The following is a 26,593-nucleotide window of genomic DNA, read 5'->3' on the forward strand; positions in this document are numbered from 1 at the left end:
AACCATTGCAAGCATTTGCAAGTATTTTTGTTTACCATTTTGATGGTGGAGTTTCTTTGTTTTTCTTTATATTTAGCTTTATATTTAACATACCTTGTTTGAAGACATCATTAATGTCTTTTGTCAATTTATAATGCATTCAGACTTATTTTGGTAGTGTGAATTGTTGAATGTGTTGATTTCATGTTTTATTTCATTCAAATTCAGAATTTGTACAAATTGTTCAGCACTGTTTGCTTAGCTTACCTGTGTGACTGGTTTAGATTGTACAGCTTATGGGATGTTTCTTAATAGCATATCTGGTGTGTTTTATCAAATAATATAAATCTTGCTGTGGTCTGAAAGGGTAGTTTGTGCTCTGAGAATGAAAGCACTGAACGAGGAGAGGTCCATGTATGAGAGAGCATAATCAGATTCACTTGCCCCAAGAACATAGCAGTAGGTGAAACATCCCCAAACAAAATCTCTGATCCCCCCATTTAACATTTACAGGCTTGAAGCTTTATAGAGATTCAATAACTCCTTCCTATTTCTGTTCATCATTTTGTCAGGGTTGTTCCTCATAGGGGTGTACTGGGAAAGAAATTCAGCTGGATGTATCCACTGGGACCAGCCCAAGGGGGGATGGGGTGGTAAAAACACAGATGCAGCGGTCCACCGGGATTTGTCCCGGTGTGCCCGATTGCCAGTACACCATTGGTCCCTCATGGCTGTGGGTGAGGGGTCAGAAGTGACAATATATCAGGTTCTGAACCTGTTCATGCATTAAACTCTTCTTTGTGGTATGATGACTCTGGTGGAGTGGTGTATATTGTACACATATAAATATACCTCACAAATGCCTATGTGTTTTTTCATTTTCAGCCAAATGTGGTTTTTGCTTTGTTTTATGATTGCCATGTGTTTGTTGAGATCAGCTTTGAGCCAGATCCCCATTCCTCTTAAGTCTCTACCATGGTTCACTATGTGCAGCTTAACTGAAGGCACTGTGGTTTCAATGTAGCCCGAGGGACACTGAGTAACTGCATCAGGTCAGCGCCATGTTTCTAACAGAATAAAAATATCAATATCCTTTGTTATTTAAAGGACCATGGTGTAGGATTTAGTGGCATCTAGTGGTGAGGTTGCAGACTGCATCAAACTGAACCCCTCTCCTCATCCTCCCATTCCAAAGACCATACAGTGGCTTGCAAACAACTTGACAAACCTGGCCTTGCCTGGCAAAAATGAGCTCCCTGAACTTAATGAAGTCCAGCTCCAAGAGGGACAGGCTCTCTATTAGTTGTTGGAGGAGCTTGGGAGGTGTTGGAGGAGCAGAGCTGGATGGACTGGTTGTTGGCTCAGGTCTGCCTTTGTGACCTCTGGAGCCAGAGAGTCACCCTCCTCTTCCTGTTCTGATGCTGTCACTGGGTTGGTCTCTCTTAGCGTATGCCTTCATCTTGGGCAAGAGTTGAGGCTTGCATCTATAGTTATTACAAATTATCTGCTTCTACTGTACGTGCTGATGTTGTCCATATGAAAGAGGACACTGTTTTTGATATTGCATATCTGCATTGGTTAAGAGCAGTGCTTCTTTATTCTTTTTCCTGGCTCCAGCACTACTACAGTTAGCAGGGTAGTTTACCTCTCTGCTGTTGCTGCTGTTGTTTGGCCCCGTCTTCTTCTCTTCATCTTTTTTTTTTTTTTTTTGGTGGTATAATAGATACTTTTGTTGCTATTTGTCTTCCTTCTCAAACTCTGTACCCTTATGTTGTGCTGTTCACAGGTTATTGATCTCCTCTGTTTCATTTTTCATCTTGAAGTTGAAGGTATTTCAAGAGCTCCTTCTGCGTGTGAACTCGCTGGTCGGTGGTCTCTATCGCTCACCTAATTTGATGTTTTCTTTCATTCATTCCCGCTTTTCCTTCAATAGAAACAGATTTCAATGCATCATATACTTAAAATCACACCGACCATAGGGGAAAACAGTCAGCTCCATAATATGCAACAAAGGGCTGAAACACTAGCAAAATGCCTGTAGCGGGCTAACACGTAGCTTCACATGTCAAAAAACCTGTTACACTGAGATGCAATACATGAATGCAAAGGCCTGAAATCACATCTACAGTAGAGATAGCACAACTGTATAGCAAACTCAACTACAGCACAGGCTGACATGGGATTCATAGCTGATAGAGTTAATACAGATTATAAACATAGGCAGGAAAATAACACACATACCTGCAATAATTTTCTGTTCAGGCTCTTTTTATAGTTAACATTTCAGCTATTAAAAACACACCATACCTTTCATTTCAACAGCTGTTCTGTTTTTACTTTCATGCTTGTTCTCCGTGACTAGCAGCGTGTCCAGTTATATGTAATTTTTAAGCTGTAGGCTGTCTGTGCAGCTCAGGTTGGGTCTGTGTCTTACACCACACAGTGTAAGACACAGCAGGTTTGGCAGCTTATAAAAACTAAGTTCTGGGTTATTTAACCTGTTGGTTGTGCATTCCAGCACACAGCAGCTTTTAGGCATTTGTCTATTTTGACAAGGAGGTACCTTCATTCAGTACATAGTCAAAGGAGAGTGATTAATTATTTTCCCTTCTGGAGTGGGCTGGACTTAATTGTGCTCTGTCTCTATGCAGCACCATTTCATTGCAATGGTCTGTTTCGCTGTCTTTCTATTTTATGTCACTACTCTATTTTCCCAAACCTTTACCGTATCCTTCTCTGTTTCTTCCCTTTTTTCCTTACTTTTTTTCTTCCCTCTACTCTCTTAATGTATTCTCTTCTGTACCTCCCGCTGTCTCTCTGCCAGTCTCATATGCATCTACATTGTGTTAAAGGCTACAGGGTGCACTCTAGTGGTACATTAATGCTTGTCCCTCTCTCAGCATTTTTTTCCTGCTGCAGTGACATGATTGCCATTCTAAGTGTATTTTTAAACCTTTATAATGAAAATGTATATTATTTGATAATTCTAAAGCAAAGGACTTTAAATGTAATTTCAACTTCACTTTGGTCAGTCAAATATTGTTGATATCCTCCTTCACATTTAGGTCTCTCTGTGAATTAATATCTCAGCAATTAATCTTCCTTTCAGAAAAAAAAAGAAAAATTAACTTTCCCTTGGAGCTTGTCACACAGAGAACAAAAGAGGTGTCAAAAGCTAAATGATCTTTTGATCTCAGCTGCTTTTCACAAGGTCTTCCAAAAAGAGAAGCTAGGTGAAATACCTCATGGCTTATAAAGTGAAGCAGTAACCTAAAAAATCCTTCAGAGTGGAGACTTTCTGCCTGTTGTGATTTCTTCTCAAACTAGTGAATAATACCTGAAATAGTACTTTCAAGCTGGAGGGTATTTGGAAAGCCGTGATGTTATTAAGAGACCCCATGAGTCAGTCAGACTCGGACATATTTTGCTCTCTGCCTCCATTTGATATATTTGGATGTGTTTGTCTTCTTCAGCTCAGTCCCTTTGCTATATTTGATTCCTATGAGTTTAGGAACTTGATATGTTCCCCCCCTCAGTGTCATGCTCTCTGTCTTCCTATTCTCCCCCTCTTCTTTCCTGATGCAACTTTCTCTCTCTGTCTCTCTCACTCTCTCTCTCGCTTTCTCTCAGGCCTTTTTTCTTTGACAATAAACCTCTTACTCCTCTCTGTCGCCGTTGTCTTCTGTGCACTATGGATTTTCTCCCTTTTCAGTTTCGATCCCCTGCAGCAGAATAATATTATATGTCAGAGCGGGTCAGTGTCTGCGGTGTCCCTAGCATCACATACACACACATGCAGAGAAAGAGAGATGCAGGTACATGTGTAAAAAGCAAATACAATCACTTCTTTTTTTTCTCCACATGTCCACAAGGCAGACATTTGTAAGCTTGCATGCACACCACGGATGCATGGATACACACAGACACACACAAAGGCAGGCAAGCGCTGCAGGGTGAGGCCTGTCACAGGGTAATATATGTGTCACTCCCATTTCAGTCAATGATGGAGGCGTTCAATAAACTAAGAGGTGTTAAAACTGAGACTTGATATCTCATTAACTTGATGTCACATATAATATCAAAGACTAGTGTGTTGTATGTCACTGTTTGACACAGTGTCTCTATTTAAAGCAATGCCTTACTCAATTGCGGTTATCTCCATTTATACTTTTTTTCCTACTCTGTGTGTTTTCTGCCTCAGTGCGATGTTAGGCAGGCCTTTTTACCTGATGAACTCCTGACAGCACGGCATTTGACTGTTGTGCTGACTTGTAAATGTAATAACTGAAATTAACTATCAATTACTTACCCTCTTAATTACTTAACCTCTGCACCCTCTCAACTGCAGCTTCTAAAGTACTGACACAGACCATAATGTGATTTGCTACTAATATGAGGCAACATATATTTGTCATAAAAGTGGAAGGTCATAGTGACAGTAATGGGAACTCCCTCTGCTCACAGCTATAAAACAGAATCAACCAACATTTAGTACTATGCCACACTGGAGTTTTGTTTGTTTGTTTGTTTTGTGCATTGTACAGTATGTATGTTCAAATGGATTTTATTTACATTTCATGTCTCAATAGCTTAAAGTGCTTTGTAATATTAAATCAGTGTTCATAAGATGACTTTTTTTCTTGTCACATTTGATTTCAGCTCATGTCACAAGAGACCAAAACATTTGAAGGAATGGAAAATGGAAATGTGTCTCACTGAGTGGCTTTTAAATCTTGAAAGTGTAGCACGCACACACATATATGCATATGCGGCTTTAGCTTGAGCACACACACTTCTAAGACATTCACATTTGCATGTTACTCGCATACATTTCAACACATACACATACACACCTGACTTGGTAGACATAAGAGTCCCTGCGTGAATATATGACAGCTACTCTCTGTCAGGTCTCAAGAATCTCTGATGACTGCTGAGTGATTTTAGAGTTGAGTGGATTGCCAGTTTGAGTGATTTTCTGTCTGTATGACTTTCTGCTGCACCATGCAAAGGTCCCACTTTCGAAAATATGCTTTACATATTATCATTACTCCCCAGTCTCAAATTGATGGCAGCTTCTAAAAAAAGAAGAGATTTGTATTGAAGCAGTTATAGGAACATTAACTTAAATCAAGGCAGGGAGTAAAGAAAGTATGGTAAAGGTAAACACTTTAACAGTAACACTGAATTCACTATCTTACCAACTGAACCATGAATAAAACGGCTTTGAACAGGGAAATGAAGCTTTTGGCAGTTTATGTATGATTCTTAATTTGACCTAGGCATGCAACTAACAGTCAATCAGGGCTGTAAAATAAGTGAAGAAAAGGTGGGCAAGATGTTGTGTTGGAAGCAGTGAGTGTAAAGTTAAATGCTTCCTATGTTTGTACATTGGAGGTTGTTTACCTCAGCCAGAACACTTTTGCATTTCTGCTGTCATGTACATTTCTTGGATATGAATTTAGATTTTTTTCTGAAGCATGGTAATTTTTGTTTTACCATACGAAAATGTATCTGACCCTTTCATATGATGAGGTCAAACCAATCAACAGAGGCACACATGGTTCATTCAATTATTACTCATATTCATCTGATTTATCCTTTGGCATGTGTTTGATGTGTTTGTGTACTGTCAAAAATCTTATGACACTTTTACAACATAGCTTTAACCTTTTTGTGCAGCGTTTCACTTATATTCAAAATGCATGCATTTTTGTACACACCCATACCTGTTTTGCATGTTATATAATATTATTGATGATGGGAAATTGCCTCACTTGTCCTACATATGTTTAACTCCATTCTTTAACAAGGCCATTTCCCATCACTTAATGTCTCCCTATCACCATCTGCCCATTTAGCATAATGACTCCAGAAATTATTATAAAAATTACCATCATTTCTTCACCTCTGCTGCATATATTTCGAGACTGGAAGTAAGGAGCTGTATAATGTGAGCCTATAAGCTTTCACCAATTTACCATAATGACTTTTGTGATAATGATAAAGATTATCTGATTCCTCTGCCAGATAGAACTGATGGTAAATCAACCAAGACCTGTTTAGATCCTTCAGCCCTGGGTGAGGCCATCACGGCACTCCAGAGGACAATTGAGACAAAACAGAAGAGAGATGAGGGGAGGAGGGGAAGAAGATAGGGATGGTGAATGGGTGCTCAGGGAGTAGGAAAGGGGAAATTGGGAGATTTAGGGAGGTGGAAAGAGAGTGATAAGAGAGGAGAGAGTGACCGAAAGAGAGCTAGAGACTGCGGGAGCTGCTGTAGATGGGTGAGAGAGGACAAGAAAGGAGAATGAGGTGAGGCAAGGATGAAGGGATAGATGGAGAAATAGAGAAAGAATTGGTGATCAGGGACCTAGATGGAGCTGAAATGTAGGAGAGGAAGTTGGAGGAAATGAGAATGTGGAAGATTTGAGATGGAAGAGAGCAGATTGAGGAGAAAGAACAGAGATAGAAAATATGGGTTAATTTTAACACTGTGTTTTACTAATACATAAATTCTTTATTTTCCTATTCCCTTAATGGACTATTGGGTGCATTAATCAGTGGGGCTAAAACCATCAAATAAAAAAAACACCCTATCAAACATTACAGGGCGGATTTAGCGAGACAGACAGAGAGAGAGGCAGAATTTGTCTGACTACAAATGAGGCGTCTCCTTCAGTGACAATGATGCGTTAAGTGGCTCGGGTCATCTCTTTCCTCACTGTAAAACCTCATTACTTGCAGCTTATATTATTTTATTAACATGAGAGGCAGGATCACTGAGAAACAAAGAAGAAAAAATAAAGAGGGGGCTGAAAAGGGGATGGATAGAAGAAATTGGGAGGAGAATGATTAATGCAGAAAGTGGTAACGGTGATAAAGGGAGGCAGATAGAGGAACAAGTCAGAGAAGGAAGAGAAATAGGAAATGCTGGTGAGAGCTATGGCTTCAGTGTGGAGAGAGAGACATTAATGGATGGAGTGGTGTGAGGAGGTAAACAGAACAGAGAGAGAGAGTAAGCTTTGGGAAGAAAGCATTCTTCTCCATCTCTCTCTTTCCTCCAGATGTTGTCTAGCCACTGTCCTCATCCCCTAATGAAGAATATCATGCACATAAAAAACATGTACAAGTTTCTAAAGATTTCAACACTACACTCCCATCTCCAAGCTCTGCCTTTCTTTATTAGTGAGTTAAACGATGTGAAGCAAGGTGGACGGGGAAAGATGTTTAAACAGAGCATATAATCCCTGTGTTTGTGTGTGTGTATGTTCGTGTGTGCTGTCAACTCAGAGAGGCCTCTCTAACACCTGTTTACCCTCTCAAATAACAGTCAACAAGAGATCTGGAGGCAGCGGTGTGCTCTGAGTGTGTGTGGACGTGTGTCTGTTTGTCTCACTGCAAGGGTGTTTGTGTCAGTGTCACAGTTCTTTAAGGACCTCCCGCCAGCCAGCCATTGGTCAGGGAGTTGCCAAGGTTACCGAGCAGGGTGGCCCAGCTGTGTTAGGGTGACAGATCTCTGTATTTGTGATTCTTCTCTCTCTCTGTCTCTGTTTGAGGGAGAGAGGTTGACTTTTCTTGAACAAAGCTTTCAGGTCTCAAGGTTGCCTGAAGCTATGTGACTTGTATCGCTTACTTGTGCCATTAAAGTACATAGTCCTTCTGGTGCTTCCCCTTCTCATCCCTTTAATTATTTTCCTTTCTTTTCTTGGTTCTGTTTTCTGCTGATGTTGTTTTTGCATTCAATGTCAGGAGTGATGCTTGTCGTATTTTGTGTCTGCGCCAGTGTGATGACATGGTGCAGCTACAGAAGGGTTGGGGCATGACCAGTTTCGTTAGATTTTTAAAAAATGATGTCATACTTATGTGTTTGTCATGTATTTTATTGGATTTGAAGGAAAACTCTGCAGAAGCATGAGCAGGCTTGATATATATCTGTCACTGTGCCTGAGTATGACTGCCGCAATATCCTCTGTAATAACGCAGCCTCTGCTAAGACCAGAAAATGTCTTTTTTGGCTGCTGGGCTCTCTCATTTTCTATTTTCTAGTAGTGCAAATCACCCTGACAGGAAAAAGGAAAAGCTTTTTTCCCGCAGAGTCTGGTAGCTCATTAGGATTCAACACAACAAGCCCAAACAGCAAACATATTTTCATGCTGTTACAATCCTTTGCCTGTGTGATGACAGTGTTTCTGTGTTGTGACTCAGATTCAGGGAGAGCAGATGAAAAGAGAAAAACAGTAGGAAGAAACAGGAGAGAATTTACTCTCGATATTCATTTAAAAAAAAAAAAAGGAGATGGTAAGTATTGAAAGAGACATTTGACATAGGAGAATGATAGATGCTAGATAGGAAAATGGAGAGATAGAGAGAGAAAGATAGATAGAAACCACCCTTTGCCAACGGTGGTGATTGATTAAAAACTGGCATGTTTGCTAGAGGTGTGACAAATCGGGCTAGAGTCAAGGGAGCTGAGAGAGAGGGGGAAATAAGAAAGAGGGTTTAAGGAGCTGAATTATAAGTGTTTGCTTCAATAAGAGAAAGAAGCACATAAGAAATAAATCTATTATCTATTTCCTTCTGTCTGTACTTTCTTTTCTTCCCATATCTAATAATAAAGCCTAATTGCCTTCTTATCTGTTTCTCATTCGTCTGCCAGCCAAGAGTCAAGAATTCATCTGGCACCCACACAATCTTTCATTCCCTCTCCCTTTTTCTCTTTTCTGTCTTGCTTTCTCTTCCTGCCTCTCACTGTCTGTTTTTCTCTTGATCCCTTTTGTGTTATGCTATACATCCTGTGTCTGTTGTAATTACGGCAGCTAACAAGCAAATCAATGAAAGTCAAAGGATGAAGACCGTAATTAAAGCACTCTCGTTATGATTGTGAAGGTGTTTGTGTGTTCTCCAGGGTGTGTATATATACGAGTCTGTTTATATTTGAAAGTGCATTTTTATATCCTGTTGTACAATATGTGAGGGCCCGTCTGTCTTAGGGATGCTTGCATACCTATCTGACAGCAGAAACGTTCTCTCTGTTTTGATTCTGTTATTCTCAGTAGAGGATTTGCTTATCATTAGCCTGTAGCCTCGCTGAGATAAACTGGGAAAAAAATGGAGGATGGAATATTACTACTGGGACTTACTGTATCTGTCACACTTGCTCTAATGATTTATTATAGAAATGGGTCCATGGCTATTCAGACAGACTCAGAGAAAGGAAGCAAAATGCAAGCAAAAAGAGAATCTAGCGAGAGCATAAATGAATAGTGTGTATAACTATTCTAAAAAAGTACCAAGAGTCTTAAGACATTTTCTAGAATAGGACTTCAGTATTCTGTTATATCTGTGATATTCATTTCATCAATTCTCAATAACAATGCCTAGCCCTTGAATTCAAGGAGAGACCCGTGGGACCCATGTCAAATCAGAAATGGTCAGTGTCTGTTTCAAACAACAAATGTTGTTTTGAAACTTGTGTCAGTAAATATATTCCACTTATAAAACTGTTTCAAGCGATTTGAACAAATGTATTCAAATTCAGCCACACACATTTGTCAAGCTACCTGTTTTATCTCTAAGAATATTTGAAAAGATTTTTAAAATTAATATGTCCGAAGGGATTTAGAGAATACACATAGGATGGTGTCTTCATTGTCAGTGCTTGAAAAAACTGGCACTTGACCAAACCTTGCTGGGTCGCCCCTGTACTCTGCTGTACAAGCTTGATTTTATAACGAGTGCCTGTGTAGATACTGATCCCTCACTTACACTTGATGTCCTGCTATTGTCTGGAGTTTTATACATCACTTTAATGATTATTTTATTGATTTAAATGTGGAGATGTAAAATGTCTACAGATGTCCCTTAGCAAACCTAAAGATTGATATTGGGCATATTAATAAGTTGGTATTGGTATAAGTAAACCCAATCAAATGCACATCTTTTCTTCACTGTACTCTACTTTGCTTTATACACCACAGCTTGTTGGTGCTGCAGCACTGCACTCTTTTACAACAGCCAGGCTCTGTGTTGGCTGAATTTCGTTGCATATGGGAGTGAAAATTGGTAGAATTTAGTGCAGCCTGCGCTTGAAAGGACTTTCAGTATTTTGATTAAGTACTGAGAAATAAGGTGTGCAAAATTCAGTATGCTGTACCTGTTATTTCAATGTGCCAGATATATATATAGTTATTTATTAATATTAAAACATTTCATATCTCCTGCTGCTATGTTTATATCTCCTTTTTTTTTTTTTTTTACTGCAGTGTGTATAATGAGCATCTTTGGCACAAAAATGAATTTTTCCAATTTGTATGTTGTAAGTTGTGCACAGGGAAGCTGACTCATTCCAATAAAGTATCAGACTCCGTGTCAACAGATTTCTAATATTAAAATGCTTGGATCCTGCCCCCCCCCAAAAAAATTGTGATTGCTACCTCCTGAAAACTGGCCTTCACCAAATATAATCCTTAGTTCCCAATATGCCCTGGTACAGTTTCATTTCATTTTGCCTGGCAAAAAGCTTGCTGTAAGTGGTGAGCATCATATATCAGCTACATCAGACTAGGCTTGAAAGACTGTCGGACTATTTCAGTGTTCTTTGTGGAGCTGGTTGCAGCATTATTGAACCTATCATTTTGCAGTTTGCAATTTAATTCTGCTTGTGTTTAGTGGAGCGATGCTTAAAACTTTACAAGAGAAAATGCCTCAACTTTCCAATCTAATTCAGATTCTTTACTTGATTCCAGTGCTGCACAGAACAGGAGAACAAAAGAAACACCTACCTTCATCTCCCTCCTAACTTGCATAAAGGTTCCATTTATGGCCATAATGATAACGAGCCAACTCACCTTAATGAGCCAGAGAAGGTAGAAGTAGTAGTAGGGAAGTTATTTTGCTAGAAAATAATCACACAAACGGGAACATACTTACTTCAGAGACAATAAGCAGAGAGAAACCTAAAAGCAATCACATCACCTGAAAAACACCACAGGGTTTCACATTTTACGAGATAGACAAGTCTGTAACTTTGCAAGTACACTTCAGTTCCAAACCAGCTGTTGGCCATGTAATTAAAGTGTTTCAGTTATCTTTTTAAGGCAATAGAATTAAAGTATTTTTTTATCACTCTTGGATTCCTTTTTTTATCCATGACTGAAGAATGCAAGATACAAAGATAGCCATCATTAGTACATTTATAGGCCTGTAGGAGATTAAAGTGCACTCAGAGACTGGCTTAGAGAAATATGGGAGAGAGCACAAAAGCAATTAGACCAATAGTAACACAAAGAGCAAAGTTGCTAAAGTTGGACAACAGTATTAATCAAAGGGCCAAATGCCCTCACTGAAACAAGAAAGCATGTTTTAAAAACATTTTTCATCTGTCACGTCTGCATCATGTTTAGCCAGCTCTGTGACCTAAGGCTAGATCTTAATTTCTACGATAAAAAGAGGATGAAAAAGAAAAATGGAGGATGAATCACTGTAATTCCCCTGCGTTTTGTTTTGTGGAGGAAGCTGCTGGTTCAATTATAGGATTGTAGATAAATTACAGGGACAAAGTAAGGGGTGGAAGGATTTCAACAAAGAAAAAAGAATACATGATATAAATGGTTTTGGTGCCGAGAAATCTGGTTACAACTGACCCCTCTTTCTTATCCTCATCTCACCCCTGAGCCCATTCCATTTTTCATCCTTTCCTCCCCTCCCTCCTTGCCATCCTTCTGCTATATTTTTCCTTTGTCTTTGTCTTCACTTCCCTCTTTCTAAACCAAAAGCTTCTCCTTCTCAGTCTTTGCTCTCATCTCTCTTTAACTCCCCTCTTTCATCCTCCCTTTTCCTTCTTTTTCAGTCCATTTTTTCTGTTCCTTTGCATTCTTAATGTTTTTTGTCCTACTCGTTCTCCCATTTGTTTCTCCTCCTTTGTTTTCATCATCTTCCCCATTTCTTATTCCTTCTCTTTTCTCCTCTTCTCTACCCCTTCACTGTTGGGCCCCAAGCCAGTATGAAGGTGTTTTCACATCCATCCTCCCCTTCATCAACTTTCATCCTCTCTCTCTCTCTCCACTGTCCTCTCATTTTCATGCGGCTCACTGGGTAGCCACGCTCTGCGTCTTTATCTCTGTCTGTGGGAGAGGAGGCGGTCCAGTGCCTGCAACTAATGGACTTTTGGAAAACACAGACAACCATGCATTACAGTCTGGAGAACTATGGAGAGAAAAGAGGAAGAATTTGGAATCAGGCTGAAGAGTGGCTCGTTATAGAGAGAGATAGAGGAAGATGTACAAGGGAAAGAGTGGTAGTGAAAGAAAAGTCATAGTCATAGGTTCTTGTAAAGCAACACAAGGACAAGAAGGAGTGGGAGAATAAGCACTGATGCCTGTGAGAGCTGTAATCAATAATGAGATCTGTAACCCATTCTCACTACTTTGAAAATGTAACACTGCACAGTTCTTCCTATAATTTACCCACTCTGCCTCGTCAGCCAGCTTTAGCATTGTCATGTAAACTGAGAGGTAGCTCAGTAGCACTGTCTTATTCAGTGTAAGTATTATTTCATGCTTACCAGAACATTTATTGGCAAAGTTAACTCATTTTAAATGTTTAAACTAAAAGTTTGTAGTGGATATTTTTTACTCCTTGTTCAGAAATACATATTCAGCCATAAGAGGCATAACAGACAGTCATTCATTGAACCTCCAATCATATCTTGAGGCCATGTACTGCAATTCAAGACTCAAAAGTTGCCCAATGATGCGACATGAAGAGGTTGAGAAAGCGACAACTAGAAGAAAAACTGCTTCAAACTAAATTAAGGAAACGCTTCAATTATGTTATAACTTTGGTGGAAACAACGCTAGGGATATTAACTACTTCATTATGCACCAGTATAGTGGCAACAGGATAAAATAAGTGTCCAATCAGAGCTGAGTATGTAAATGATGTGCTTCAAATCAAACACGCCTGCCAGGCTCAGGTCGGTGAGAGGTGTGAGAGAACCTGCTTCTTTGAGTCCTTGTCAAGCTAAAATTATTAACTCACTATATGTTATCAATACACATAGTAAAATGTGACAAAAACATTCCACATACACTATCTGAAGCATCTCTGCTACTTTGCAAAAACTTGAAAGCAACTCATTAAAAGATGTTAGAGATGTATGGGGGTATGATGATATTGGTGAGTATTAATTTAAAATTCACTCAGAAATCAAATATTTGGAGTTAATGTGCCCCAAGAAAAAAATCTGTTTGGGTAGCTTTGATGAAAATAACAGATTGTCAAGTGAAACGATTCAGTTGAGGCCTAGGTCACACTGTACCACATCACCAAAGCTTTCCATTGTGAAATAGGCGGCACTTGGTCGCAGCCGCAATAAGTGCAATATTGCAATGCCATGGTATAGACAAGCTATGGTGCTATGGTTATATGGGTAAACTATCCCAAGCAGGCTGCTATTTAACATGCAAGGTAAAGTAGTTGTACAACAATCATGCATTCTAAAGGTGTATCCAGCCAGACTCCATTCATAAATCCCAGGTTTAAGGGGGCTCAGCTGTACCAATGTTGTTGACTGCCACAACACAATTTAATATTTGTCATGTACTGCTGCTTCATTCAGCCAACACATAATCAGACTAACATACTGTGATTTTACAACACCCCCCCCCCCCCCCCCCCCCCCCCCCCCCCACAAAAAAACGCTAATACCGCATAGACTGCATACTGTGCTATTGAGCCACCCTGAATCACAGCAGGGGAAATTAATTCACCGCGACAGCCCCAGGCAGCACAAATATAAGCCTGCCAGACATAAATTCCCAGTAACATGAAATCTATCTATCCATAGAGGACAGAGAAATCTGTTTTTTAAAGTTTTGTAGCTTTAATGGTCTCTGCATCTGAAGTTCCAATATGCAAAGGTATGCTTTTTCTGTTGTTTTGTCTTAACTAATCATCCAACATCATGATATCTAGTGCATGTCAAAGCTATAAAGATATAGTCCTTTGTTTTTTCTGTTTGTTTTTTAAATCATTTTTCTCTCCAACCAAGACTACTTTGAAAAGCTGATTTCCATAAGGACAAAGGCAGGATCCATATAGACTGTCAGTTTTCCCTTAAGGATTAGCAGGTGGAATAATCTCTAGTGTCTAGGTCAAATCTCAACTTGTGGAGAATCAAAAGCATACAAGTGTGTACAGGTGCATGCACACACAGTCACACATGCATATGTCATGACCTGGAAATAAAGAGCACACACACATACAGGACATAGACATGCCTAGTAGTTACAGCAGAGATCATTTCCACACTCCACTCTCTCTTCTCATAGATTGCCTGTAGTCAGGTGGACATAGGGCTGCATCTGTAATGAACGAGTGCAGACTTTCCCAGTCTCACAGCAGAGTCCATCAAACTGCAAGACATGCATCTCCAAGTGTACCCACAGCCTGAGAGGGCAGAAACTGTAATTTTCAGTGAGGATGTTAACATTCAGCTCGGGTCTAGGTTGAACTCCAGGGCAAGTTTCTGTGAACCATACTCATAACTAAATGATTTTTCTGGGTAATCTAGTGTCTGATCTTCCCTTTCCTCCAGACAGGTGTTTGTGTTGACTGAATGAGTAAAGAAACAAAATATTCCCCCTGTTTCCCTGTTTACATGTTTGCATGTTGAAGAGTGACTGGTAGCCTGTGAGGGGTTGATGTAAATTGCATGGCATTGCTGGGTCGACTGGTACATGGGATCATAAGGACCAATGGGATCATATGATCTGCAAGATTCATTTTAGCAAACACCAGCTGTTAATTTTTTTTGTGAGAGTGTCTGTAAAAGGGCCTTCTTCCTCATCAAATGTTATTTTGACCATGCTGTTAGTTCATGGTGCTGGCCCCTTACAAGAACGTTCAAACAGTAACTCGGGGTAGCACCAAACAAACTGATTAGATTCATCCTCAGGCTTGATCCAACGAGTCATGTTGGCAGGTGTCAGTTCTTACAGCTTCAGTGGTCTCCGTGGAGGACCGAGCAAGTCATATCCAATTGAATCTTATTTATAGGGTGTTACATGGACGTGCTTCCAGCTACTTTTACAAGCATTTTAAGAAGGTGGGAGAAGACCACAGCCATAACACCAGTCCGGTGTAGCATACTTTATTCTTTATAGATGGATTTTTTAAGACAGTTAAGGATTCCTTTCGTGCCACAGAACAGAATAAGTTACCTTCTTCAATCAAGGAAAAGTGTTAATGTGTTTTTAAATTTTACCTTAATTCATTGATATTTACACCTCAAACTATATGTTTTTATGACATGTTGTCCTTAAGTGTCTTTTTACTTTTTTGAAAAGATTTTACAAAGTGTATGCTCACATGACTGACTTTTCTGGTTCACTAGCCCTGTTTTCTAACACATTTTAATGTCAGTTATTGAATGCTTGTCTCTGATAAAAGTCAGTGGATAGTGTACACACATGGGAAGTTCAGGACTTTATTGTTTTATCACAGACAGGTCTGATATGTTGTTTTGGTTATTTATTTACGTTTACTGCATATTAAAATATTGTTAACAAAGCAAACCAAAAGCACTGAAATTAACCAAACTGTTGTGAAATATTGGCACATGAGTGAGATTCTGCTGCATGGTATTTTCAGGACCTATCATTAAAATTTCTGCTGAATTTCAAATTATTTTAGGATAAATAGCAACAGTTTTTTTCTTTTTTTTTTTTTTTTTTTTTAAAGTGACTCTATTTAATTACCCTTGGGAGTAGATGGAGCTGCAGGGACTGATGGTGTGTGAGCACTTGTGCACCTAAATTTGTTGCTAGAAAAGCATCATAGTGCACCAGTCATCATTTTTTATAACTATCCTTTTTCCCACAGTTCCAATTAAAACTGCTCCAAATCAGTCTATATGGCTTCCATATTAACATATGCAAGGTTTTTTTTTATATGCCAGTGATATGATAACTTGAAGCTTCAATAGAAATTCATTTTAAAAAGGCGCCCTTGGGGTGTGCACACACAATTGGTCTACAATGTGACACTGTTTTCCCTAGCAATTATTTCTTGGTAGTGTGGAGGGTCTCTGACACTGTACTTATACCATTTGGCAACAAAAACTGATGATGATCTTAATGATTAAAATAGAAGGGCGGGCAAAATCTCAGTAGTGGGTCAAATTCTGCAGCCTGCATTTGATCAGCCTTTTATTTTTTCAAAACTGCTTTGGCAGCACAGATCCACTGTGGTGCTACAGTGATGCGCTGTGCTTTTAGCTTTTTTGGACTATGATCTCTGAGGTTCTCTGGAGTGGTTTGCTGCTGTTTGTGATGCAGTTGGGATGAATGTCAGCACTTCTAAAGCCGCGATTCATCTTTGTAAAATGTGCCCTCTAAATCAGGGCTGAGTTGTTCCTTCAAGTGAATCATTCCATGTATCTGTGCTGTTGTTTCTCATTAGCAACGGTGTGTTCTGAAATGTTACTCTCCTTTAGTGCTGTGGCTACCACTGAAGATGGTAGGCCATAAGGAAATAAAAGGTTTGATTGTGTCAGTTAAAATGACCATTTATTTCTTACACTTACAAATGGTCAGGACATTTTGAGAGTGACCAGGGAGCTGCCAAATGAGGTTCCTCCACAGAGTGTCTGGTCTCATTCACTTTGACAGGGTGAGGAGCTCCAGGACGACCTTGAAGTCAGTCTCTGATCCTTAATGTTGAGAGTAGCAAGGTGACAGACAAGGTTCACACATTTGGTCTGTCCACTGGGCATGATTGAGTGGGTGGAGATACCAGGCAGAATAGGACCTATTCATTGACAAGTTGATAGACGGACATGCATTCTGAATTTACTCATTACTCTGGATTTTTAACACTGTTTTGTTAGAATAGGAACATTCCACCCCTGCAACTGTATTAAAACAGAAAAATGGTATATGTGGTTTTCACATACAAGGGATGGTTGCAAAGAGTGAATATGGTGGCTGACAGTATCTTGGGTTGGCTATCAGTAACTCTTTTCAACACAGAGAAACACAAGAGAAAAGGCTCAAAAAAGCTTAGTCACAAATGAATCATCACTGCAGAGAGAGAGAGGGAGATGGAAAGCTCTCTGGACAACTTTCATGTCTGTACTTCAGTCATGTGGCAGTATCTGTATAGAGACGGAGCACTTTATTGGCCTTGTGTTTCATGTTTTGAAGGACATGTTTTACAGTTACAATGTAGACTTGTCTAACTGTTAGTAATGAGCTTGTTGATATGTTGATGACTCTGAAATGAAGCTTTGTAGAGACTCCCAACTTCCTATTCTCTGTCCCTATCTTAACATGCTTTGTATTATCCTCACATTTAACTCACTGTCACGTCTTTCTCTGTTGCCGTCTTTGTTCATCACGGAGAGATTTTGCTTCCTTTTCTTTCTCTCTCTTTCAGTCTGTTTCTGTTTCCTGTAGCCTTCTTCTGTCCAACCACCCTGCTGTGCAGATGATGTTGTTGATTATTTTGTTTTTCTGTTTTTTAGAGGCAATAAGTGCAAAATAGATTTTGCATGTGTTTGCTAACCTTGGTATTTAAAAACTTTTGCTCCTGTTTTGTTCCTCTGTTGGTTTGTATGACCTACGAACAGGAACTGTAAGACAAATGTTAGGTCTCAGACTACCTGTCACTTCTCAGATAGACTATGTGTCTATTTGGCTGTCTGTCTCAATCTTCTTCCTCTCTTCGTTAGCATACTTTTATGTTTTAATTATATGTCCCTTCTTCACTAAATCAAGAAAAGGACAGACTTTATCTTTGTGTGTCAGATTTTATTCCACCTTCAAGGACAGTGAAGTGAATTGTTGAATTATGGAGTCATAATGCCCCCCCTTGTACCCCATGTGCCAGCAGTATGCCATTTAATGATGCATTATGTTTGGACACCTCTTCTGGAAACAGCCAAGAAACTCATTCTGAAATAGTTTTCTCTCCATTTTTATGTATCATAAACACTATCATGAACATTGTTCATGACCCTCCAGCCCGCTTTGATGTGTGATTGATTCAGTGCAGTCTGTTAGCGTCCGGGGTTGATATTCATTCAGTCGTCTTGGAAAACCTCACAGTGCGACATCCACCTGGCTTTTCTGCTTCAGTTGTCCTCCTCTGAACAACAAATGCTGGTTGCACATTACACAGCTGAATAACTTCCAGCTGTGATTTGCTTCCAAGACTCTTACAGTCATTAGTTGTAGCTGTGTATTTTTAGCCTTTCAACCAGAAAAGGAGTAAATTATGTCCATCTTTATTGAAATGCCCTTTTTATTATGTGCCTTGGGTACAGCAACAGTGTACATCAGATAAGCTGCTTTACAGAGAATAGATCCAGCTCATATATTATCTTCTTGTGGCCGGACTTTGGTTCACAAAAGAGGCTTTCAATAAAAGCACAAATAAAAATACTTTATTAAAAAACAACATAATAAAAACACCTCATCTCATCAAATACCAGATGAATGATATTTCGCCAAGACAATTAAAAAGCCGCAAAAAAGTGTAAATTACACAGTTGTAACACAGGGGAGGCTGCTACATGATTTTAGTTGCTAATTAGAAAAATCTAATTGGAGATAAATTGAACCTGCTTCTTTTAAGCGTTAATTTATACCCCGTTTCACCAGCTTGCAAATCAAAGCAGTGACCTCCTGAGGTTCCAGTCATTTCATATGTTAAAACAGGAGGGCCTGGTCTGAGCTGAGTCCTGGCAGACCTATTTAAATACGGCTCATGTGATTTTGCCTACCACTCGTATTACTTAATTGCTGTTGTGGTAATATTGTATTTCAGGTTATATAAAGCATTACAGTATACATAATCAGACATCCCAATCAGGGGGGGGGGGGGGGGGGGGGGGGTCAATATCAATATGCAGGAGACTCCCGGAACTTCCAGGAGAGTTGTAATGTCTGTATAATACTTGCAAGAAGTTGAGTTGCTTGACGTCTTTGTTGTAGACTGTGTAGGCCCAACTGTTAGTGCTGTGGTACTGGGCAACAGGGCAGACATTACACCCAGAGCGTGTGTGTGTGTGTGTGTGTGTGTGTGTGTGTGTGTGTGTGTGTGAGAGAGAGAGAGAGACAGAGAGAGAGAGAGAGAGAGAGAGAGAGAGAGACAGAGAGAGAGAGAGAGAGAGAGAGAGAGAGAGAGAGAGAGACAGAGAGAGCTGATTAAGAAACTGGTTGAGAAAACAAGTGCACAAGAATGTGTAAAAAAAGAAATGATTCATACTTTGAAGAGGAAAACAAATGTAACACTTCATTATGAAAAATACAGTTGAACAAAGGGAAGATAAAAAGGAAACAGAGAGAAATAATAATTTTTCTGCCAGATCCTATTAAGGGTGGCATCTTAGTTTTGGCTCACTGATCCGTCTCGGATGATCCGTCTCTATAACATCTGTCTCCAATTACTCCTCTCCTCCACTATCACATCTCTCATCGGCTTAACAGGGTCTGAGCAAAGATTTGCATATAGCGTGGCAATAGGCGATTAATTATTTTTTTCCTCCTTCCTGAAGAAACAAAAGGGACTAATGACAGCTGAGGGTAATTAAACAACAGAGAAAACAAAGAGAGGAGAGGGAGTGAAGAAGTTGTCATGTTGTGTCTCAGGAGATGGAGGCGACTGTTGCCACTAGAGCAAGCAGTTGGACATAAAGCCTAATGATAAATTGATGCCACCTGCATGGGGCACATTCATCATGTGAGATTTAGCCAAGAGCCTTTTTTTGCTTCTTGGTAGTGGGAAATGATTGTTTATCAATCTAGATACAGTGACAAGTAACGTGATTTTGACTGTGGCGAGTCAGAAGATAGTACAGCATGAGTGTACCATACTCCAACTATAAAATTAGGATGCTCTTTTTAAACTTCATTAGATAATGTTAGAATTCCACATTATTTAATATTGTTAATAACAAAATGCAAATTTAGAGTGGTGACAAAATAGCTGATTTATTGTATCCTCACAAAATAGCTACATGTAACATTATGATTGTTACTCGTGTAACCCAGGTGTAAAACCCAGTTAACTAAACTGTAGAGCTATCCTGAAAAGGAAATTAATGTTTAATTTACTGTTTTATGTGTTAAAACATCTTTAATGTTTTTCCCGAATTGCACTCGAATGTAACATGTTTTTTCCTAGTCGCACTTGAATGCAACACTGGTTTTCAACCGCACTTGAAGGCGGCACTCAGGTTCACGGTTTAACCAAACAAATGCGGCTAACCGTTGAATAGCCAATTAGCGAACACGTTCAACCTATTTTGTAAAAAATAAGTTAGTAAGCAGCATGTTTCCACTTCCTTTTGACTCCAGCCGCAGCAGCGAACAGACAGCTGTCTACTCAGCAAAAGCGTTTAACACTGTGATTCAGCGGTAACGCAGACGAACCGCTTTTCCCTTCTTGAGAGCTGAGAGCCGACGACACTCAGCATTGGAAGAAAGTGCATCGGTGAGAGTGATATGTTAGCCGCTGCTGCTGCTTATGTCTTAACGGGTTAGCTATGTGGAGATGCTTTAGTGCACTGTTGCAGTATGTTTCATGGTGTAATTATTTGATTCTTTAGTCTGTGTATTTAATGCACTAAAATGAACATTGCTAATTAACAATATAATTTTTAGTACATGTGACTGCAGGCAGCACAAAGTACGTGTTTATGTGATTAGCACTGTCAATATGTGTTAAAGGAAATGTTTGAAGGATTTATTTTTCTAACTTTAAGAAAAGGGAATTTATTTTGTTATAAGTATTATAGTGTTAAGAATTGCACTTAAAACCTCAGTTGTGAGTTAAAAGGTTAATCTCATGATCTTTAAAAATGAAACGCATGATGAATATATTTTCTCATGATTTAAAATTCTGGTTAAATGTTTGAATTATTATTCAATGATTCATTTAAAAGCACTTGATTTATAACTTGGAAATAATTGAACTTTAGTGTAATGTAGGTTAAAAGTTAAAGGAGACTGTCATTATGCTTCAGTTATGTTGTACAACAATTAGATTTAACTTAAGGGTCCTGTTTACTTAAATAAACAGGTCAGGTTTTTTGGAGACCCCTGGTCTTCATAGAAGTCCCTGCATATGAAGAGGATCCAGAGCTTGGATGGAGTGATTCGATGATCCATAGATGGCGAGCCTCCCGCAGATCCTAGAGAAGTTTTACTAACTACAGTTGGTGACTGTCACACAACAGTGATACATAAAGGGACAACACACATGGATTGATCAGAGAAACATCTTGAAACACAAAACAGTACCGGTACTTAACTAAAAGGGGAATAAGACTTTAATATTTGAAAGGCGCCATTTTATTTTCTTTATTATTTTTCATATTACTGTTTATGTAAATGTTGTAAACCTTTACTTGATTATACTCACTAAAGAGTTTACCTTTGCAAATTCTGGGTGATTGGTGTTGTTCATTCTGGTTATATAGGTCTATGACAAATGAGCTCTTTCCGAACCTAGTCATTGAATGTGTTTCCTACAAGTGGGTTACAGAAAAACTTGGCGAGCCAGCCAGGAGCTCTGTGAATAGACCATTATAGCCCTACATGAACATCACATTGCAACAAGGAAAACTACTTGAACATTTTGAACTATTTAGTCTTTAACCCTGTTTTGGTAAACGTTTTTGAAATGGAGATTGTAGAGAGGGAGAGTATCAAAGTGCCTAACTCGCTTATCATCAGTGGCTTGTCTGAGACTTCCGTAGATGAAGAAATTGCTGACTATCTCAACCAATATGGGAAAGTAAGTCGCATAGTAAATATTAGAGATGAACTGTCAGAGTTTAACGGTCAAGCCATTATTGAGTTTGAATCAGGTGATGCAGTACAGGCACTTGAGCCCATCTTACCATTGCATAGGACCAGTTCTTCAGATCCTACAGTCGTTCACCATGTAAAAACACTGGCTAGTGTTTACAGCAGTAAGGCAGGAACTGAAACTACTCATACCTTTCTGTCTGAGTTGAAGAGCATAGCCAAAATGAGTGGAACGTCGTTTGAGAACATCTTGCAAGAGGAGCTGGCTAGGATAACTAGATCACTTGCAAAGGAAGCCCCAGTAGTAGAAATTGAGGCAGTCCAAGAGCCTACTATGCAACTACAGACTGAAAATGTCTCTCACGCTGCTAGAGCTGAATCTCACTTCACACAGACTCAAATTGAGCAGTCCCCTTGCATTACAGACTTGAAACTGACAACTCCTGAAGCGCAGCCTCTCAATCAGAGCACATCTCCACTCGTTTCACCTGCTGTAGCAGAAACCGTGCGCAGTTTCAGTTTACCCCTGGATCAACTTAGCACCCCTGAAGTGCAGCGAGTAGTTGTAGAACATGTTGTGAAGAGCACAGAGTTTGCAGCTCAGATTCAGTCACATGTTAAGCTGAGAACTTTCTCAGGACGGGTTCCTTTTCCCAACCATGAGGTCGACTATGATACATGGAGATCTAGTGTTGAATTTTACCTGACTGATTCCACTGTCTCTCAGTCGCAGTTAGTGAGAAAAATGGTCGACAGCCTTCTACCCCCTGCTGCTCATGTTGTGAAATCTTTAGGTCCCAGAGCCACTCCTCGTACTTACCTAGACGTGCTTGACTCCGCGTATGCAACAGTAGAGGATGGTGATGAGTTGTTTGCTAAATTTCTCAATACTCACCAAAATTCAGGAGAAAAGCCATCCGACTATCTTCATAGGCTGCAGTCATGTCTGAACGAGGTAGTGAAAAAGAAAGTTGTAAGTACCTGTGACGCAGACAAACAGTTGCTCAAACAATTCTGTAGAGGGTGCTGGAACAACTCACTCATTGCAACACTCCAGCTAGAGCAAAGGCAGAGTAACCCACCCACCTTCTCAGAGTTCCTGTTGATGTTGCGCACCGAGGAGGACAAGCAAGCAGCAAAGGTTAGTCGAATGAAACACCACCTAGGACTTTCCAAGGCTAAAGCTCAAGCTAACACACAGGCTGTATGTACAAGTGAGATGAGTGAGTTTGGTATGCCAATCCAAGATAACAGAATGCCTTCACTCATTGAGCAGATACAGAAACAGATCAGTAGCATGCAAGCACAGAGTGCAGCTCTTTCTGTAGTCAAGGGAGATACATCAGTCAAACTAAAAATGACAAAGACAAAGAAAGCTAATCCAAGTCAAGCTAAGCCTACTGGCTTTAAACAGTCACTAACCCAGCAAACGGGTCAGAGACCCAGACCCTGGTATTGTTTTAAATGTGGGGAAGATGGCCATATTGCCTCAAGCTGTAACAACCCCCCAAACCCAACACTGGCTGAAGCCAAAAGAGAAGAGCTAAAAGAAAAACAAAAAGCTGGGAATAGGGAGAACACCCCTAATGGCACTCTAAACTTATAACGGCTCCTATGGAGGGACAGATAGGAACCGACAACGAGAAAAGTCCCGAACCAAAGCAAAACACTATTGATAAAGGAGAAAATTCGAACAAAAAACAAGACACTACACTACTGATGAAAAGTCCCAATCAAAAGAAAAACTCCAAACTCAAAGCAACGCTAGAAGAGCAGCTAGTTGGACCTAAAAGGATCCTGAAAAGACTTGTTGGACGAAAATGCACTGCCAATGTGACCGTTAGTGGAGTGGAGAGTAATTGTTTGATTGATACAGGCTCGCAGGTTACAACTGTATCCCAGTCATTCTATGATGAATACCTGTCAGAATGCCCAATTGAGCCTGTCGACAATATACTCGAGGTAGATGGAGCTAACGGCCTGCCTGTCCCTTACCTTGGCTATGTAGAGCTAAGCATGAAGTTTCCCAAGGAGTTCATAGCTTCAGAACCTGAGGTGCAGACCTTAGACTTGGTAGTGCACAACAACCGCTCAAATAGCAGTATACAAGTACTCATTGGTACAAACACCCTTGACCCTCTCTATGAAGAGTTCTGTGATGATGACACTTTGAAAGCTGCTACTCTCTGTGGTTATGTCCAGGTACTAAAAGCTCTACAACACAGACACCAGCAGTACTCCAGCGGCACACTTGGCATTGTCAAACTCAGAGGCAGCACACCTGAAGTCATTCCAGCTGGCCAGAAAGTCCTACTGCAAGGTTTTATTGGTTCCAGAGCGGTGGGCAGTGAAGAATGTGCATTGCTGGAAGAACCATCTAACTCAAACCTACCTGGTGGAGTCTTCACAGATCGATTGTCTCATCACGATACCAACACAGGCTCCTTATAAAGTACCTATAATACTGAGAAATGAATCAGATCATGACATAATACTGCCCACTAACTGTGTCATTGCTGAACTGACAGTTGCTCATGAGATTGTGCATGATGTAGACCCTAACCAAGAACCGACTCACCTGAATAAAGAACCCTCTCAACCTGACAAGCCGCAGTACACAGCCTGCATCTCCAGTCAGCAAGCACCGGATGAAAGTCCAAAGCTGAAGTTTAACTTCGGTGACTCTCCAGTTCCTGAAGATTGGAAAACAAAGATAACACAGAGGCTAAGTGATTATGCTGATGTCTTTGCTCAGCATGAGCTTGATTTCGGGCATGCAACAAAGATAAAGCATCACATCAAACTAAAAGATGAAACACCTTTTAAGCAGAGATCACGCCCTATCCATCCACAAGACTATGAAGCAGTGCGTCGCCATCTTCAAACCCTCCTCAAAGCCGGAGTCATAAGAGAATCTGAGTCCCCTTTCTCGTCACCCATTGTTGTGGTTAGGAAAAAAAATGGTGACGTCAGATTGTGCGTCGATTACAGAAAGTTGAACCTCCAGACTATCAGAGACGCGTATGCGTTACCCAACCTGGAGGAATCATTCTCTGCGCTCGCTGGGGCTCAGTGGTTTACAGTAATGGACTTAAAATCCGGCTACTACCAAATTGAAATGGAGGAGAGTGACAAACAAAAAACTGCCTTCGTCTGTCCTTTGGGATTTTATGAATGGAACCGGATGCCACAAGGAATAACTAATGCACCGTCCACTTTTCAGCGCTTGATGGAGAAGTGTATGGGCGACATCCATCTTCGCGAAGCACTAGTTTTCCTCGATGACATAATTGTCTTTTCTAGCTCCTTGGAGGAGCATGAAGCTCGCTTGCTGAATGTTTTAAACCGTCTGAGAGAACATGGTCTCAAGCTGTCGCCAGAAAAGTGCCAGTTTTTTCAAACATCAGTGCGCTACTTGGGCCACATCGTATCTAGAGACGGCATTAAAACCGATCCAGAGAAAGTCAAGGCCCTTAAAACCTGGCCGATGCCGAAAACGCTGAAGGAGCTCAAATCTTTTCTTGGGTTCTCCGGGTATTACCGGAGATTCGTTCAAGATTATGCCAAGATCGTGAAGCCCTTAAACAGTTTAACTGCTGGCTACCCACCAACTCAAAAAGGGCGAAAGCAGACTAAAAGTGACTGCAAATATTTCCACCCCAAAGAGCCATTTGCTGAGAGATGGACTCCATCTTGCCAACAAGCTTTTGAGGAAATCATTGATAAGCTCACATCTGCTCCTGTGTTAGGATATGCCAACACCAAGCTGCCGTATGTCCTCCACACAGATGCCAGCACAACTGGGCTTGGCGCAGCGTTATATCAGGTTCAGGATGGACAAACTCGTGTCATTGCCTACGCGAGTAGAGGCTTATCACACAGTGAGGCTACGTACCCAGCACACAAGTTGGAATTTTTAGCTCTCAAGTGGGCTATCACTGATAAATTCCACGACTACCTCTATGGCAACACCTTTACAGTAGCCACAGATAACAACCCGTTGAGGTATATACTCACTACTGCTAAGCTGGATGCTGCTAGCTATCGCTGGTTAGCTGAGTTATCCACCTTTATCTTTGACATCACCTACAGAGCCGGAAAGCAGAACCAAGACGCCGACGCCTTGTCCAGGAGGCCTCACGGTGAGTTGGTCAACGACGATCAGTCTAAAGAGGAAAGCGAAAGGATTCACACCTTCACTTCCCATCACCTCAGCTCAAAAGATGATAACCTCTGTCCCACAGAAGCTATTAAAGCAGTCTGTCAGAGTCACACTATTGCATATCTGAAAGACTTACCTTCTCCTTGCTTCGTAGAGTCCCTCGCTATCCACCCCGAGGCCATTCCTGCAGAGTTTGAGGAGGAGGGAGTCCAAGACGGTCTGCTCACAGTCCCTAAGCACAGTAAAGAAGAGCTAGCCAAACTGCAAAGGGCAGACCCTGTTATCAGCCAAGTCATCGAGCTGATTGAGTCTGGAGAAGTTGCACCTGCCAGTCTAAAATCTAAATCACCTGAAAGTCGGCTGATTTTCAGAGAGCTGAACCGTCTTGAACTAAAGGATGGCCTATTGTACAGGAGAAGGCAGTGCGACAGTAAACTGGTGTGTCAGCTTGTCCTGCCTAACGTACTCAAGTCATCAGTGCTCAATAGTCTTCACGACGAGATGGGGCACATGGGAGTTGAACGTACCCTAGAGCTGGTCAGGTCCAGGTTCTATTGGCCAAGGATGGCATATGAAGTCGAAACAAAAATCAAACAATGTGAGAGATGTGTAAGGAGAAAAAGTCAGCCGGAAA

The 26,593-nt window shown here is 40.4% G+C and overlaps 1 protein-coding gene across 1 annotated transcript in view; it reads left to right on the forward strand.

The window, feature by feature from the left end:
- grid2 (glutamate receptor, ionotropic, delta 2) overlaps window positions 1–26,593 on the forward strand; it is a 535,908-nt gene that overhangs the window by 464,149 nt on the left and 45,166 nt on the right. The gene's annotated exons all lie outside the window — the stretch shown is intronic.

Source organism: Scomber scombrus, chromosome 4, assembly GCF_963691925.1.
Source record: "Scomber scombrus chromosome 4, fScoSco1.1, whole genome shotgun sequence".
Classification (NCBI taxonomy): Eukaryota; Metazoa; Chordata; class Actinopteri; order Scombriformes; family Scombridae; genus Scomber; species Scomber scombrus.